We start from the raw sequence: 15,092 nt of genomic DNA, 5'->3' as shown, positions 1-15,092 counted from the left end.
GAGCTGGGGTGGGACACAGTGTGTGTCTGCTAAGGAAGATCCCCACAGAAGAGGACAAGTCTCATTCTGAGGTGCTTTAATGCAGATTTTGTGTATAAGGCAACGGAAGCAATTATTTTGTGCATTTACTTGGTACTGCTGAGCTCCCAGCAGGAACAGTGTGTCCACTCCCAGGCACTACATTTTACAGGAGATGCAGACAAGTTGGAGAAAGTCCAAAACAGAACAGCAAAATGATAAGAGAGGTGGGAAAAAAAACATGACTTATAAGGAATGGATAAAATAATTGAGTTTGTTTTCTCTAGGAAAAGAACAACAGGAGGGGAGGCATGATAACAGTCTTCCAGCACATAAACATTTGTTAGAATGGGTGGAGAGACTAAACAGTTGTCCCCTACATTCACCAAAAGTAGAAGAGGAGATAATCAGCTTAATTTGCAATAAAAATGATATAGCTAAACATTAGAAAAACACTTTGCAATGGCAAGAATAGCAAAGCATGCCAGCACACTGCTTGGGGAGGCTGTAGAATCACGGGAGGTTTTTATGAAGAGGTAAACAAACATCTGTTAAGGATGATCTTACCTCATAAGCAGAAAAACAAGCAGGGGGAGAGGGAGGCTTTCTGAGGTCTTTGGCTCCATGGTTTTGGGTAAGGCCAAAGACCTGAAGAGAAATACTTTCAGTTGGAAAAAACCCAAAAATTTAGTATCTTGCCACCAGTTCTGAAAATGCAGCCTGGGCACTGCGGGTTGTCTACACCACCCAGTGCAATGCTGACCTGGGGGGACACAGCTCTGGCTACGCCAGCAAGGAACTGCACTTGAGTTAATTATCTCCTCTGGACTGGGGATAATTAGCTAGGGCAGTGTGAAGCACAGTGGTGCTGTACTGCTTCCCACTGCTCACCCCAGGTATCTCCACGCTGCCCGGGGCACCTTCAGGCGAGTTCTTTCCCTCCAGTGATGGCTCTGAACGTGCTGCAGATTTAGAGGCGTTTGCTCACCGTAGCCCCATTTCAACCACTTTGCTCTGTTTTCTCGCCCAGCCCAGCGAGGGCTGTTCCCAGAGGTGCTGATTTATCCGCGGGCGGTAGGAAGGAGAGCCGCGCACCTTGTCCCGGTGCAGCTGCTGGAGCAGCATCACTGGAGCAGCGGGAGCATCCCGCGCCGCTAGCGGGCACTGCGCTCTCACCCATGCGCCGGCACACCCGGGGATGCTGCGGGCGACAAACAGCGCCACGGGCACGCCGTGCCTTCTCCTGCCACACCCGAGCCGCCTCGTCACTCGCTTCTTAAACTGCTCCTGCAGATGCAAAACTAAGCACGGCAAGCACAGCGATGCTGCAATGACAATTCCGGATGCGGTTTTTTACAGTGGTTAAACAGATGGAGTTAAACTGACATGAAGATCATTTTTATGACTCTAATTTGACCTATAAACTCAGGGTAAACTTTGTTGCCAGAGCACCTTTTTTACTAGCAAAAATCTGTATTTTCACCTGAACCTGCACCCCTTTTCCAGCAAATATTTCACAGGTATATAATCTGATCTGCATGGTTTCCCCTTTAATAATAACATGGTTAATAATAGAAATGTCATTAAAAGTATATCAATCATGAGAATTCATTAAAAGTACAAAGAACTAGTAAGGCAAAAAAGATAATTCTCCTGTGTCAAAGGTAGGTGCTGTGCTACTGCAGCAGCACCAGGAAGAGTACACCTTTAGACATGATTTCATGGATCAGCATAATTTCACTTAAATCCTGGCCAGATTATTTCTAGAAGCACAGACCTTTACAAGAGTGTGTTGGTTAGAAATTCTAAGTTCTTAGAGCAACCACAATGGCATTTCTGAGCAGCAGCACTGGGACAGGGCCCAGATCTCATAGGCAAATTTTTAAACGTGCATTATGCAGCCATCAGACACAAAATGCCTTTCCCTAGGTCTCCATATGACCTCCTCTTACCTGTCCCTTTCTCTGCCTCCTGCCTAAAACTTTCCCCCTGGTCACAGAGGTGGAGCCCATCACTGAAAAGATATAAAAAACACAGGCATGCTGCATACTTAAGTGATCCATGGACTCAAACTTCTTTCAGCATATATTTGAGGTTATGGCCCTTCCACCAGTGCTGAGATCCTCAGGAGAGGAGCAGAGGAACTGCTGTCAGGAGTTGTGGGATATCAGGCCAGTCAAGGGAACATGTTGCTTACAGCCAGTCTGGGCTATGTGAAGTGGATCCAGGGAAAGCAGTGACAAGTACCTGATAATACTTCTGGTAATAATTAATTGCTCCAGGCCTGCCAGTAAAAGAGGAGCTAATAATATCTCCCAGCCTCTTGAGGGGATCTCCATATGTTTGTTTTATCAAGACTTTGTACAATCTCTTAACATTCCCAGGCACAAGGAGCTAGAAGGGACAAAGCTTCTGAAAGCTGTATGTACTTCTTCCAGTCTGTATGACTGGAAGCATCCTGTGTTACCTCATGGTCCATGGGGCTTTTTGCCTTCCAGTTTTTATGAGGGGCTCATTCCCTACTCCTTTTTCACTTCTTCTGGGCTCTTCTCACACCACCAAGGGCTGCCCTGCTGAGTGGTAGGCTCAGGGCTCTCAGGAACGTTGTCACCACCCACTCTCCACCTTTATCTCCCTGCCTTCATTTCCACACCACGGAATGACACAGCTGGAGGTGCACCCTGCATGCAAGGTGTGAAGGTGGCCCAGGAGAGCTCACCAGCAGGGCAGGGCAGGGATGGGGATGGCAAAGCAGGCCATTATCTGCTCTTCCCATCCTAAAAGATGTGCATACCTGCTGCGCACTTTGGCTGACCTCAGCTTCCCATTTCCCACAGCAGAGTGTGTTCCCAGCCTCTCTGGGGAGGACATCCGTGGGGATGGTTCCTGTTTCCCTGCCCTTTCAGTCTTCCTGAGCCTGATATGATTGTTTCTTTGGGCACAGTGTAAAAGATGCCAGCAAGGAACGGAAGCCTCTCATGCCTCAGCAATTCATTAAATAAAGGAGGTTATTGAACTTGGAAGCTGTTGAGCCAGTTATTCTCTTTTCCTGATCAAAAATACAACCTGTCCATAGGTACATCATTCATTCAGAGGTGTTCAGCATTCACTGACACAATTTGGCTTCAAACTAATAAACAGCCAGATGGAAGGAGTCAAGGATTATCTGTGTACAGACCTGCCAGAAAACCCAGGTGGGAGAGCCAAAAGGCTTATCCAGTCTGAAGAGTACTGGAGAGTTTTTTTCTTCATTACTTCCAGCAAACTTCAATCCCTTGCAGCCCTGTTACTGCTCAGTGAATATGATATTCTTAGGAAGAAAATGGTTTAAAGCATATCTGGATCCTTTTAAAAGAAGCATTAAGACTCTCTGGGGTCCATTGTCCTGTGAGAAACTTGGCAGAAATTTCAGGAGCTACTTCTAAATCCCACCTTGGCAACTGCTGAGCACTCTCCCACAAGCCTTGTGCTATGAGACCCCATTCTTGCCTGATTGATAAACACCATCCTAGTGAATGCAGCTATTACAGGTAGTTCCTCAGCAAAATATAGGCATTTTTTAATGGGCTGTGTCTCTCCAGTCCCCAAAGCTTTGAAGCAAGGACATGAGCTCTAATATTTCCATTTACCCCCCTCCTTTGGCCCAGGGTGCAGAAGGTTTAGTGGGTTTCTACTCCCCCTGAGCAGTGCTGAGTTTATGCAGCTGCAGCCCTGACTCTGCCTTTCAAAAGCCTGCCCTCCTTTACAGGAACACAGTACAGAAATCAAGTCCTTCCCAGTACATCCTCTTTAGCTGCATACAGTTGTGGCATTCCTTTACAGTTTATATTCATCAAGGCTTTGCGTGCCCAGGGGACTACAGCTGTAAGACATTGGAATAAATGCTGGCATGGTTTGTAAGACCATATTAAAATCAATAGGTATAGCCCTAAGACAGACTGAATGGAGCAGAAATAAAAGTACTTGCTAGCTTGTTTGTGACTTTGAATCACAATTTCCTAGCCATCAGTATCCAATATTTGTGAGCTCCCGTAAGAGGATTGATGATTTGGGTGGAATAACCAAGAAACACTGGAATATGGCAGCACTGGTTACTCAAGCCCTCACCAAAGTAAAAACTTAAATTATTGCTTAGTTTAATGCATGGTGATGTTGCTGACTCAATAAACAGCCTTGGGGATTTGAAAAATGTTCTTAACAGCTTCCTCATTTGGCAGACTTTAAATCCAAATTGAACAAAACTTGCATTTCCCTTGTCAGGATGGGTAAAGTGATGGCAGAAGGGAGAGTCTGGTAGCAAGTTCACTGATCCCCAGCTCACTGCACTCTTATATGAAAGCAGAAAAAAGTCCAAACTGGTAATGCAATGCTTTAAAAAATAAAAAGTTGCTTTAAAAAGTCCCATCTCCCAGCCCTGAAGAGAATTCTGGGCTAAATAAACACAAAGAAAGTATTTAAATACAAAAATATAAACAATCACTAGCAGCTGCTTAAAAATCATTTATGAGGCACCAAAAATACACAACTCCCCAGTAAAGAAAGAATAGTGCAACTGAAAAAACATAACCTGATGTAAAATTGAAATGAGGCAGCTTTAAGTAAGTGAAGTGTAACATATGTAACAAATAGTATGAGAGAAGCTGAATATAAATTAGAAGATAAGAATTATAAAAAAATATGATGGAAGTGAAAGGGGGAAAAAAAAGACTGACAAAGACATTTTTTTAAAAAGTAAATTAAGACCAGAATGAGTCTGACTCATAATATTGATCTGTTATCAGATGGAAATCTTAGATTATTCAATAACAATGCAGAGAACAACAAAAGAAATCAATAAATACTCCTATCCTACTGCTGAGAGGAAAGAAAGTAGTTGATGAAGACCTTGTTAATGACATGTTTATTCTGGTAGTGTCTCAGAGGAGTTAAATACCAGCTACTAAAATCAGGCATTTTAAATCATGAGGACTAGGTACCTTGCACTGAAAATTTCTATCTTTCTTTAGTTGTGGGGTTTTTTCATAAGCTGCATACATAATTCCATGATTATGTTGATCTTCTGTACTTTTTGGTGCAATGGGTAAGTCCTGGAGGAGCAGAACAAATCCCATAGTCTGGCATTTTGTAAAGACTATGTAGAAGGGCATAATTATTTTATAATTATCTCGTAATTACTCACAGGTAACTACAAACCTGTGACAGGATCTCAGACCTGAACTAAATAATGAAGTGGCTAACAAAGAACACAGAGAATAAAAAGAGGGAAATATAACTAGGGGTAACCAACACAGGTTTATAGAAAATTCACCCCCACTGAACTGTGTTCGTACTTTTCTCTGAGGAAATTGCATGTACAGTTGTTAAATATAACAAAGCTGGTACAATATACTTGAGATCCTGGGAGGCAGTTTCCCTTCTATCATGTGACACTATGATTAAAGAATTTGCTTGGCATAAAAATAAGATAGCAGTCATTAAACATGACTGTCTATAAATGACCTATCAGACTGGTTCCAAAACACAATTGAGAACTAGAAGTGATTGGGTTTTTTTTTATAATATGTTTGTACCAAGATCTGGAGGGTGTTTGGCAACAGGATATTTTTAGTCAATAACCTGGAAGAAAACATCAAACAATTTACAAAGTCCTGGAGGGGGGTGGATCATGAAAAGGGGGACTGCTGATCTAGAGCACACCTGATGGCTCAGAGGGTTGGACAAACACAGATTGGGTTTGCTTTAGCACAGGGGGGGGAAGGTCAGTTCCTGCCCTTCTGCAGGGAGACCAGCTGTAGCTCTGCTGTGGAGAACTTTGTCCCAGAAGCAGTGACTTCCTGGAGAGCTCTGAGCTCAGGGTAGCTGAGGACCTGCATAAGAACTCCCACTGCACATCTTAGGGCTGACACATAGAGGCAAGGTGAATGTACCTCAGTCCTGCCTGGTTTATCCTCCAATTTCATGGAAGCCTTCTGCTGTCAAAAGCTCCCATTACATGTTCTCCATGACCTCTAAATCATCAAATTAGAAAAAGAGTAGTTATTTTCTGGTTCAAAAGCCAGCTTATTTTAATGACTACCTGCCAGCTTGAATGAAGAAGGTGTCAAGGTATCCCCAGAAGTGTTTCCTTACCTTGTACTGATCACATGAGATTGCAGATCTACACGTGGCCTGCTGGTATGTAATTTTAAGGGCTCAAATCTGCTCATCTCCAGTCCACCTCCCAAAAATAATTTATGATTTGTGAGGTAGCTCAGAAAGCAGAGTCACAAGTGGCGAAGTGCTGCATCATCCTGAGGATTCTTACACAGCATGAGGGTGCCACCAACTTCTGTTTGGGACTGCAGCATTTCAACTTGATTGGAGAGCGAACACCAATCCTGGAGAGCTGGTGATGAACCTGCAAAGGTTCTTCTGAACAACCTGGAGACAGACACTTGCATGAACAAGTGTCTTGCATCTCCCTGATGTCAAAGACCAGTCAATGACAAATTTCAGATATCAAAGGCTGGATCCATCACATTTTTCTGCAAACTAGTCCAGTGCTGTTGCATTCTTTGAATGTCAAAGCACGGAAAACATGGATGCTTCCGAATCATCAGTCCTGAGAAAACCAAAGTCTGCCAAAGAATTTAAGGAAAGGTTCTTTGTTTAAGGAAAGGATGCCTGAGCTTGTCTGGGCAGAAAAGTCTCATTCATGGAACAACAGAACAAAATAAACACTATAGGGTTTCTCCCAGCGCAGAGAAAAGGGCAGGCTGAGGCTGGGACTTCTAGAGGCAGCACTTAATCTACAATGTGTCCTTGGAGAGAAGATAGAGCTTCTGTAGACTGCCATGAGAGATCTGTGAAACTGCCAAGAGATTCTGATGATCCAGGCCCAACTATCCCTTTTAGGCAAGGTATTTAACAGTGACAAAATTCAAGATGGTTGTATGCAAGACCACTCATCCCTGACCCGTGGAAACCACTGCTGTAGGCTGGGCCTGAGCCCTGAAGGGCTGCATTTATTTATCCAAAGAGGTTTCAACACCTGTGTGTTTGCTAAAGAGAGGGGAATGGGTTTCTTGGGAAGGATTTCCATCCAAGCAGAAAAGTCCCCATGCAGGGACTGAGCGTTCTTAATGACTCATTAACTTGGCTGTTGCACAGCAATAAACCCCGGATAAGGCAAGAGCCAAGAGCAAGCCCTGATTGCCAGGGAGGGGTGGGGTAGAGCTGAGGTCCCTGCTTCGGGTCCTGATGAAACTTTTCACCTTTACTCCTCACAACCAGCTCTCCACCTCAGTGGCATAAGTCATCCAGAAGTGCAGCCAGTTCTGGTACCACTGGAAACAAACCCGCGGAACGGGGCTGTGGTGTATTTCTGGCAAGAGCCATCAAGGCCAAAAGCTCTAGGGCCTGGAGAAAGTCTCCTGGGGCCCCCTGTGTGAGCACAGCCGTCCTGGCCGTGTGCTGGCTCGCAGTGATAACATTGTGTGCCGAGGTTGGCACACAGTCCAGGTGAAGTCACAAGAGGAAAAGGCTTCCCACCCCACAGGGCCTCGGCAGTCACATCCACGGATCCTCGCACGCCCCACCGCCAGCACAGCCGCCCGCAGGGACACGCTGCCCTGCCTGCCTTTCCTCTGCTGCCCTGGCCTCGGCCGGCTCATGAGTGTCCATTGTGTTTCCTAGGAAGTTCTGTTACTGTTACAGCAAGGATCTGGCCATGCTGGCTGTGTGCAAAGGCTCTGCTGGCACCTCGTGATGCTGCCCCAGCCTCCACCTGCATCAACACCCATCCTTCTCCTGCTCTCAGGCCTCATTTCTAACGGTACATTGCACCTCTGATTCTTCCACGGGCACAGACTTGGCCTCTGACAAAGTTTAAGTCTGTGGAGAATAAGGTAAGAAATAATGCAAAACCTGGCATCACAGGAATATAGCTTTTCCACCACCAAAAAAAAAAAAAAATTAAGATGTTCTTTGAGGTAGCAGAAGGAAAAACTCATTCTAGTTTGCCTAAGAAATACAAGAGAGTAACAAGGTTTGAAGTTTGAAATGGATAACAGAGCCATAGTTGATGGTATGTAAAAGGAATGCCTTGATTTGGATAGAAGAGAATTGAAGCACCATTGTTATATGACCATTAGTCATCATTGACCACTGGACACTAATGAAGCTTCATTTACTTCAGGATATCAGTGCAACATTACCCAACAAAAAGGTGAACCAAACACTGGTGAGTGTTTGCACAGGGTAGGGTGGAAAGGAGCAATGCCTAGGCTGAGAGGGCATGCCTTTGGCTCTTGCCCTGAGGTCCCAGGTCTCAGCCCCAGAGCTGCCAACAGCTATGAGCCAACATTGACTGTAATGCCAGAAAGAAGTGGCAAGATCACCCAGACCCACATCTTGACAAACTTGCGTCAGAAAACTTGGCAGAAATCCTTCCCATCTCTACAAGGGTCCACTTCCTGACAACAATCCAGCCACAACTTTAAAGCCTTGTGGGAAGGATCCTCCAAAAGCCTCACTGTTTTTTCAGTGGTTAATTGCAGATGATAAAATCTTTTCTCATTTTTAGTACTTTTTCTCATGTAATTTTTTGGATTTTTTAATCCAGTCTCATATTCCTGATTTTGGGTCTTAGTGCCCCTCAGTCTGCTAGACCATAGGAAATTTGTTCTCCTTGTAGCTATATCTAGACACTGAAAAAAGTTAGCCTTCAGCTTTCCCTTTTCATTCCACCTCTTCAACCTCTTTTACTGGAAGGCACACTTCCAATTCTTTAACACCCTCAGGCATTGTCCCTGAAACCTCTTCCATCCAGGAATTACCCACAAAAGCACTAAACAGAGTACATGGGAAGTGACATGTTAGTGCTAAACCGCACACAAACACACACACACACACACACTCAGCCCTTCCTAGAACCATTCAGTTCGAGGTTATTTACTGAAATCTACGTGAGTTCCCTCAGCTACAGCATCCTCCTGGAATTCTGTAGTCAGCCAGGGAGCTGCACCAGCCCCCAGTCCTTCCCGAGACAAACTTGCCAACTGATAAATGTAGGCTGTATTCCTTATTCTTAGACATGTGACTTACAGCAGCTAATGTTATGCTTGGCCCCGTCTTTCTGAGTCATCCAGACTATTGCAGTAATGTTTTTTTTTTTTTTTTTGGTTTGTGGTTGGGATTTTTTTTTTTCGTTTTGCAGATCACTGATTTTTGAGTCATTCCTACTGATCAGTTACTATCTTGCTTGTCCTGCTCAACGGCATTCAGCCACAAATTACTAACTTTCCAATGTTTACTCCTCCTTACAATTACACATCTCCACCCATTTGGAGAACTGATGGGCTTCCTGTGAAGTTCTACCACATCTGCATTGCAAAAAAACAGCAACAACAAACCTCTCTAGAAGTGTTCCTGGCTCAGCCTACCTCGTGTGATTTGATTCTAAGAGCTTTAAGGAAAGTCAGCCTTTGATGAGTGTTTCTGTAGAGCCTACCACAAACAGGCTCCTAATGAATAAAGTTTTCCCCTCTCTGGCTGGGAAAAAAACAAGCTTAAGCACATTCTCAGCTCCATCCTGTGTCAGAAAAGCCAGTCTCAATGCACACTGAAATACAGGATTTCCACAGGAATGGGCACAGGAATGGAAGATGCATGACCTGCAACAGGGGTGGTGAAACACGAGGTTAGACAGTCACAATTTGCTTTATACTGCTGTAAACCCAAACCTCTTCTCACCTCGTCTTTTCAGTTGTTAAGTACACAAATATGGGATTACATTCCCATGCCTGGTTGCCTCAGGGGCAGTACACAAATTACAAATAAGCAAATGTATGGATTCCTTGACTTCCAAGGGATTTTTTAGAATTAACTACTTAACCCTTAATTATACTGACACTAGCTGGCTAATGAATAAGGTGAGGCAACACCCCTGGCTGGCAAGATTCACAGTGGGAAAAAAAAGGAATTTCATCCCTCGGAGGAAAAGGGCTCATGGACTGGCATTTTACCATGCAGATTTCCCAACTGGGACAGGGTCATATAGTCTGTACCTACAGGAATGTCTGAAGTTTCACTTTTTACTGTAGGATCACTGTACAAGAAGAAATCTCATAGTTTTGCTCTGTGTAAACAAAGGGTCCAGATGGAACATATCCTGCCTGGTCAGGCACTTTTTCCTGCACTGTCATAGCTGATGAGTGTGAGAACAACCTACCTCCTAGGAGATTTCAGTTTAGCTCTAAGGGACACTTCTGTTCCTGCACCATCCAAGTGCTTTGCATTTTAGTAACCTTCACTTCAGTCCCCTGCCTGGGACCAGGCTAAAGAGAGTAATGCCTTACAAATAATTCCAAAGCACCAACACCCTGCATACCCTGCACCCCGAGGAATGGCTGTGGCCTGTGGTGACAGATCCATGGAGGTTTTTAATCCCTAAAGCCTATATGCCAAGAACAGCTTCAGAGACTCAAGCTGCAGCACCACTGTCTTCAAGCTAGCAAGAAGGGTAAGGATAAACACAGCATCCATGACTACTGCATGTGGCACTTGCCCTGTGATCCATGAAGTAAAATACCAAATGCATTCCCTTGCTCATATCAATCTTCACATTACTTTGGGGAATACAGGCTCACTTAGAAATCTGATACAGAGGAGCCAGACCATGCTAGAGCCACAGCACCTCCCCCCAGATGAATTCAGGATCATTATATAGGTGATAAATTCTACTCTCATTGAGAGAGCAGCAGGGCTTGGGGACCCATCATTTGTGTGCTTGCCCCCACAGAGGCCCTTAGCCCAGCTAGATGAAAAAAATACAGTGTTTATGGACTGTATTTAATGGCTGAGCCACTTCTCCACTGTACAAAACAATGCTAATAGTACTCCCACTTTTGCCTAATTATTTTCTTCCTCTTTCCTGCTTTCTTTTTGTTTTGACTCCTTCCCCTTTCTGTCTCTGTCTGCTTCAGCTTGATGGGACTTTGATTTCTTCTTTGCCCCATGACTCTGTCTTCGATACCATCTTCTTGGATGATCTACCCCAGTAGCACTTCTGTCCCCACAAGTGATGAGCTTCACCTTCCCCACAAAAGCATATCTCAGTATTATTGGACCTGTTCAGAAAAGCAGACAACTCCTGAGTACTGTGAGATCCTTATTGTTTCATACAGGAAGAGCCTGTTTACAGCCTGGAGCTTGCAAGGAATTTGAAATGCCTTCTCCTTCCACTTGGAGGGCAAGCAGCTGAAGAGAGCAGGAATCCTGCCTCCCCTCACAAATGTCTTGGCATTCCAGATATCATCCTTACCTTTAGATCCTGCAGCCCAGCAAATATACTATCACATATCCCAGTGTTTACCCAGCCTATGCAATCTGATAGGCCACCTATATTGAAGGGGGTGATTAACATCTAGGAAGGGATGGGAGGTAACCTTCCACACAGCCATGATATATTTTTGGAAGGGCAAGGCAAAGTCAGAAGGTCTTACTAAACTCTTTGATCATTTAAGTTTCTGGTTACCAAATAACCACCAGTATCCTTTCCATAAATGCATCTATTCTTAGCTGCATGCATTCCCACTTCTGGAACATTAGTGTCTACTCCTAAGCTGCATCTTTCCTCCCAGCTACCCCATCATCCCCCAGCAGCTCCAGTAACCCATTCCCCAAATGATCTCTTTTTCCTGACTGAAAACATTCCATGCATCTTGCTTGCTGGGCTCTTCTCCCACCTTCTACCACATCCCAATCACTTGACATGAGCAGCCAGCAGGACACACTTTGGAAACTTCTAAGACCTCCACACAAAGAAAGTAAGAGAATCTACTTAATTCATGGATTTCTCATAGCTTCTCTCATTCCCCTGACAGTTGTACAGCTGTTAAATTCACATCTGCTGCTGCTAACTAGACTCGCTTTTAGCAAAGCACAGCAGGAGCTAAAGAAACCTAATTCTGGCAACATTATACCGCCAGAAATACTCCCCCACTTTCATTAACTTCATGCTCCACTCTTCAGTTTCTCTATTCCCTTTTTCTTCTCCTCCTCCTCCCTTTTTTGCTGGCATGGTGAACTTTTTCACTAGGTCAGCAGCAAACAGGAGCAGCTCAGCTGGTAGCTCACATCCCCTCACTGCTGCACAAAGGGTAGAGGTGGCTTGCACTGGGTGCCTCAGAAGAGCACAGCAAATAACAGCACCCTTAGGGGATGCCACATTGGATATCCACAGAAAAACAGCTGCTGAGGGCATGGTTTCATAAGGACATGGATATCTCACACTGATCTGTAGCATGTGTATCCATCTGAAAACGGGACTCACCACCTTCCTGTCTTTCCTGGTCTATGTACAAAATGCAGGGAGTAGGGGGTGTCATAAAGCACTCAAGAAAAAAAAAAGATAAAATTATAGTAAGTCAGGCTGGTCGTAATGTGGCCCAATAAGTTACTAATTGGGACATTTCACAAGAATGTGGGAAAAAAAGAAGAAAAAAAATCAAGATCAACACTTTCTCCATTTGAGCTCAAGTGTCTTGAACAAAAAGCTCTGCCCTTCATGCTGAAGCACATTCTAGAATGAAATTAACGCAAATCTGAAGTGGAAGCTCCTTAAAATGTCAAAGAAAAACCTGTATGAAATCTAGCCCTGACAGAGGGAGAAGGCAGAGGGATCCCAATAGACAGAAACAAGAACTAGATACCATCCCCAGGCTGTTACAAAATACAGACTTTTACAAATTACTGACAGAGACCAGAGATAAGGTGGCATCAGCAGCACTGGGAATTCAAGTACTGCTCTCAAAGGGCTAACAGTGGGTGCCAGGTGGCACACTGGCAACAAACACCTCAGTATTCCCTTGCCTAACTCCTAGATTGGCAGACAATCAGTATTCATGTCAAGGGGAATTAGTTATCCACTGTTTTCAAGGTGTTGTGGTCTCGATACTGCCTAGTATGAACAGAGTCCAAAAGAAAAATCAAAAAGACCAACAATGTTGTAGTGCAGTATAATAAATTTTGAAGGCTTTGAAAAGAGGCACACAGGAGCTTTTCAATCAGACAGTATAGACAAAAAGTCAGGTTTTAGAGGAAAAACTGGTGAGATTTTATATGCAAGACAGAGCTTAGATAAGGTAAAATGTGTGGGGATCTGAATGTTACTGTCAGGGAGAAGAGCAGAAGTGCTGGGGGTGATGAAGGGTGGTGGCCTTGGGAAAAGGCCCAGGTTACCCACACAGAGTTCCAGATGTTGGCGGGGGATGATGGAAGACTGGAGAAATGGTGAGGCTCCAAAATAAAAAGATGCTAGGACAAGATGCTGGGCAAAAACAAAAGAAAGCAGAAGAGGAGAATATTTCAAAAGCACAGAAAAGATCAAAGTTGGTGAGAAAAAAAGTAAAACACTCCTAAAGGTGACTGGGGCAACACCAGATATTCCTGTGAGAAGAGCTTTGGGACTATGATTTTGAAAATAAACTTTGAGGTATCTCAGCAAGTATTGGAGAATAAGAACTTGGCAAAGCTCATGTCAATACAGGGAATATGGAAGGAGTTTGTTCCATTCTGCAAGTTTGCAGCATGTGGAAGTGATTACAGTGATGATTCCAAGAGCAGTGCTATATAAGAGATCTGGGATAATAACATTCAATGAACAACATAGTGCACAGTAGAGCTGTAGCCAAAGGAGAAAAAAAATATGCCAAGAGCTGCATAAACTGACTTTCTGAATAAGATGCAAAAGAAGAACAAGTCAAATTGAAACCTTTCATTGATTTCACTGCAAGTTTCTGTTTACTATAATTCTTTTCTCTAAAGAATCCCCTTGTTTCACCTTTAATCATTTAGAGTATTTGGACCAGTAAAGGTGAAGTCAAATTTTCAATCATGGAAAAAAAGTAAAGGACTTTGACCCCAGGTTCTGTGGTAAAAACTTCAGAGGTTTTGCTCAGCAAGTAACTATGGCATAAATTGATTTTCTCTTCAGTTCAGGAGGAAGGACACTAAGCTTAAGACCCTTTAATTTTTTTTAACAGAATAAAATTAAAATAAAAATAAAGGAAAATAGCATCTAAAAATCACACTCAGAAGGAAAATACTTTCCAGCCAGTCGGGTTTCATTGTTCTCCTGTAGTGGCAAGATAACTGCTCAATAGTTTGGCAGCAGTTACAGGTTTCAACAACTACATACCTGCTCAGTGGATGCTCAGGGTTTTATTATATTCAGGGCCCCTCAGTGCAAACCCATCAAGAGGACTTTTCCAAGTGTATCACTGCAAGTTGCTTACCTGTTTAAAAAAAAAAAAAAAAATTAAAACTACTTTTAAAAATTGCTGTGGGCAGAAACAAAAGGTTTCCTAGATAGGAAGGCCTAGAGGTAAGATAGCAGTAACATGTGGGAAAATAATGCCCTTTTTTAGTGATAACTAAGGTTTGTACCAGAACTACTTCGGTGCTTAATAGCCCAAGAGAGAGAAACGTTATTACTGGAGAAGAAAGAAAGAAAAGAAAGAAAAAAAATAGCAAGGGGGAAAAAAATACAAAAAACTCCTGGGCATTCCTTCCCAACTCTATTGTTTATAGCTGTGAGAACTAACATCCTGCAATCACTTCACATGGCTCTTACACTGCTATAAAAGTCACAGCAAGCCAAACTTTTGCAAACCCCTCCCTATTCTGACCCAAAATTCACTTGCTGCCATGCCAGTCCCATCACATCCACCTTGGAGCTCATCCCTCCCTTGCCTTGTCCCAGGTTAGAAGCGTTCCTTTGTTACCTTGCTGTGCCCTGGAGCCCCTGGGCTGGCTGCTGGCGGTTCAGGCTCCCATGCTCTGCATGGTTTTTCTGCAGGGCTGCTCAGCAGATCGCCCCGGCTGCGGCATTTTATCGGCGCCGCGCGAGGTGAGCACAGACACGATATGGAAGCGCTAAAAGTCAACGAGGTGCCACTGACAAGGATTGAAGCTGGGCTCACGCTTCCCCACAGGCCACGTGTGTGGTGACACTGAGCAGCCCAGGCTCCTTCTCACCAGCTGCTGCCTTGGAAGGAGGCACCTTTCACCCTCTTCTCTGGGCACGCAGCCTC

General features: G+C 44.1%; 1 protein-coding gene across 3 annotated transcripts in view; it reads right to left on the bottom strand.

Moving 5' to 3' along the window:
* Positions 1-14,875, bottom strand: part of GJA8 (gap junction protein alpha 8) — a 29,453-nt gene extending 14,578 nt beyond the window's left edge. The window contains exons 1-3 of one of the 3 annotated variants that reach the window (XM_066340895.1): positions 14,784-14,875; positions 14,198-14,294; positions 10,903-11,126 (exon numbers count right to left, since the gene is read on the bottom strand). The gene's annotated coding sequence lies outside the window, so the exon portion shown is untranslated. Of the gene's footprint in view, positions 1-10,017; positions 11,127-14,197; positions 14,521-14,783 lie in introns of those variants that run through there. The other 2 variants (XR_010746071.1, XM_066340896.1) reach the window with 2 other exon arrangements.
* Positions 14,876-15,092: the final 217 nt, after the last annotated feature.

This window comes from Sylvia atricapilla, chromosome 2 (assembly GCF_009819655.1).
Source record: "Sylvia atricapilla isolate bSylAtr1 chromosome 2, bSylAtr1.pri, whole genome shotgun sequence".
NCBI classification, from domain to species: domain Eukaryota; kingdom Metazoa; phylum Chordata; class Aves; order Passeriformes; family Sylviidae; genus Sylvia; species Sylvia atricapilla.
This window is presented reverse-complemented; position numbering and strand designations above follow the sequence as displayed.